The sequence below is a fragment of the Eurytemora carolleeae genome, unplaced genomic scaffold (assembly GCF_000591075.1).
Source record: "Eurytemora carolleeae unplaced genomic scaffold, Eaff_2.0 scaffold10, whole genome shotgun sequence".
Classification (NCBI taxonomy): domain Eukaryota; kingdom Metazoa; phylum Arthropoda; class Copepoda; order Calanoida; family Temoridae; genus Eurytemora; species Eurytemora carolleeae.
Genome location: NW_019396179.1, coordinates 356,417 through 359,400, shown reverse-complemented (window position 1 = coordinate 359,400; position 2,984 = coordinate 356,417). Strand labels below are relative to the sequence as shown.

General features: G+C 32.2%; 1 long non-coding RNA gene across 1 annotated transcript in view; it reads left to right on the top strand.

Moving 5' to 3' along the window:
• Positions 1-2,984, top strand: part of LOC111697345 (uncharacterized) — a 16,296-nt gene extending 13,312 nt beyond the window's left edge. The window contains exons 2-3 of the long non-coding RNA XR_002764268.1: positions 2,404-2,526; positions 2,773-2,984. This is a non-coding gene — a long non-coding RNA (uncharacterized LOC111697345). The remainder of the gene's footprint in view (positions 1-2,403; positions 2,527-2,772) is intronic.

Below are 2,984 nucleotides of genomic sequence, written 5' to 3'. Positions count from 1 at the left end.
TACTCTATTCTATTCTATTCTATTCTATTCTATTCTATTCTATTCTATTCTATTCTAATCTATTCTATTCTATTCTATTCTATTTTATTTTATTTTATTTTATCAAATTTATTTTATTTTATTACATTACATCCTCTTCTATTCTGTTATATTCTATCAAATTCTTTTCTATTTTATTCTATTTTATTCTGTACCCGGATATCCTAGCTTGAATCATTTTATCCAGAAAGTGAGTGATTCAAGAAAACTGAGACACAAAATGATTAAACATTAAAAAAAAATTCTTATCTACTGCCTGGCAGAATCCATTAAAAAAAGATTAAAGTAAATGTCAATCATGAAGGAGAATTCGTAAAAAATGACAAGAGGTAGGGGAGGAAGGAAACATAAATAACTATTGATTAATACTTTTTTATTTCTATGCAATGTTTCTGCAAAAAAAGAATGTATTCATTTCTCCTTCTGACTATTTGCAATTTTTCATGAATAATGTAACTTCTGATTTTAAAGATTTTGTTATGAAAATAATAAATAATTTACATAATATCAGTAACAAGCTTGTTTTTTATTGAATTATTAACATTCAATGGTTTTACATTTTAACACTTGTAATTGATGTAATTAAACCAATTTCTGACCCTCCCCCCCCCTCAATGTTGTTCCCTGATATGATGTCAGGCTAGGCGAAATATTTTATTTTATGCTTTAATTTACATCTGGTGACTTGCACTATAGCAAGCATGGCTTTCTATAGCATAACCCCATTTATACCACACAACTGCAGCGAATACAAGTTAGAAATTAAACATTTTCTCTGTGTAAACAATAAACATGCCATGCTCTTATATGCCGAGTCCATTAGCGCATGATCCAATCAGGGTTCAATCATGTGTTTGTTGTCTATTCTGAACCAATAGAAATTAGTATGGCGGTAACAACTATCTTTCTATTATCCAATCAGAGTTATGAATCCTTCAATCGTCGCTATCAGTAAATGGAAATATTTACTTCTACTGAAACAAATGGAAAATTCTATAAGCCCTAGAATTCATTAATCAAATCCACACAAATATCATTTATGTTCTGTTATGGTTGTTGAATTTTAGATAGATAATATTGGAAAAGTTTTTAAAACTGAATTAGATTTGAAAAGATTTCAAAACATGTATTATCACAAAGTTTGGCCTAAAAAAAATCCCTCAATTTTCGGGGTTTTTTTTACTTGTTATCATTCTACTTTATTACTTTATTATTATTTATAGCATTACATAATAATGAAAAAGCAGTTAAATAATAAAGGGAATACAAAATTAAATTAATTGAATTTACAAATAAACAAACATTAAAAAAAAAAACATTTGACAATCATATGCAAGGTTTTAATTATTTTTAGCTTTTGATAATTTGAGAGATATACGGAACGAATTTTTTTAAGGAAATAGTCTTTAGCACAAGCTCAAATGTTATAATCATTATATCTTTGTAACCTGATGGTGTAAACTTTTAATATTTCAAACTTAGTTTTTTTTGATCCAACAAAGTTCATAGTTTGAAATAACCAAGGTCTACAACATTGGGTTGCAAAGAAATAGGGATTAGAAAATCAGAGTTTGTGGCAAAGACTCAATTTCTTTTTAGAAATTTCTTTTACTCAACATTATAAAAAGAATTAGGACATTTCGTTTTTATTAAATTCACCTACCCCCCCCCCCTCCTTTTTACTTTCTGCGCATGCTTAGGTTTAAAGGGTTAACTACCTGCCCCCGGTAATGGATGTAAACCAAGGAGTATGAAATAGGGAGATAAAACTGACGGGGCCCGCCCTAACATATGATTATACATGCTTTGCAGACGGGTGCTCCATTTGAATGAGAAATATTTTTATGGTGTAATTACCGAATATACAACAACCTATTCTGAATATTTCATATGCAAATGGAGTACCCGTCTGCAAAGCATGCATAATCAAATGGTATCTCCCTTCTATTTCATGCTCCTTGATGTAAACCCTAAATGCTAACCGTGGACCCCAACATTACTATAGTATCATACTATTATTAGCTGTTACAACTTCAGAAGACAGCTGGGAGTTGTCGTGTACATATATATATATATATATACAATACGACTATAGCATCATATACGAGGACTAGTGTGTACATATATATATATATACAATGCGACTATAGCATCATATACGAGGACTAGTGTGTACATATTAATGCTACTATAGAATCATATAAGATGACTAGTGTGTACATATTAATGCGACTATAGAATCATATATGAGGACTAGTAGTGTACATGAAAAAAAAACTTAACGCAAAATAATGAAAAATATACTTTTCCACATTATTTTCCATATTCTTTAATACGATCTAATTTAATTCTTCATGTTTCTAGGCAGTGGAAACCTATCTTGAGCACAACCTACTCATACTCTTCAACTTCTCAGCCTGCCCTATACTGCCTGAGCCCTGAACCGGCATAAGTGACGTCATCAAATATATGATGTTGTGTAGTGAGGTGAGTGTACACTAGAGCGCCCAGGAGTCAGGGTACCTACTAGACCTGGAGAGAGAAAAGAAGCAAAAACTATAAACTAACAATACTATTACTATAGTACACTACAGTGCGCTCACAACTCCGGAGAACTAAACACATAGGATTAGTTTCTTACTCTGGGTGCGGTTAATATCTAGAAGTTGTCAATTCGCGTGGGTTTAGGGAGTGTTCATTTCTCCAGATTGTATTCTAAAGTGATGTGTTAAGGTTGTGTGAAGCTAAACTATGAGCCTGGAAGAGGAGGAGAGACCTGTCTTTAACTGGGTAGAGAATGTATCCCATCTCTGCTATAGTGAAGAAGGGGATGGATCTCATGGTTGGTGTGGCTGGAAGGATGAATGCTCCGGCAAGGGAATGGTTCTTCCTCTGTTCTTTGAGGAAACCTGGCCCTGGCAGCTAAGAGCATTTATTTATTGTTT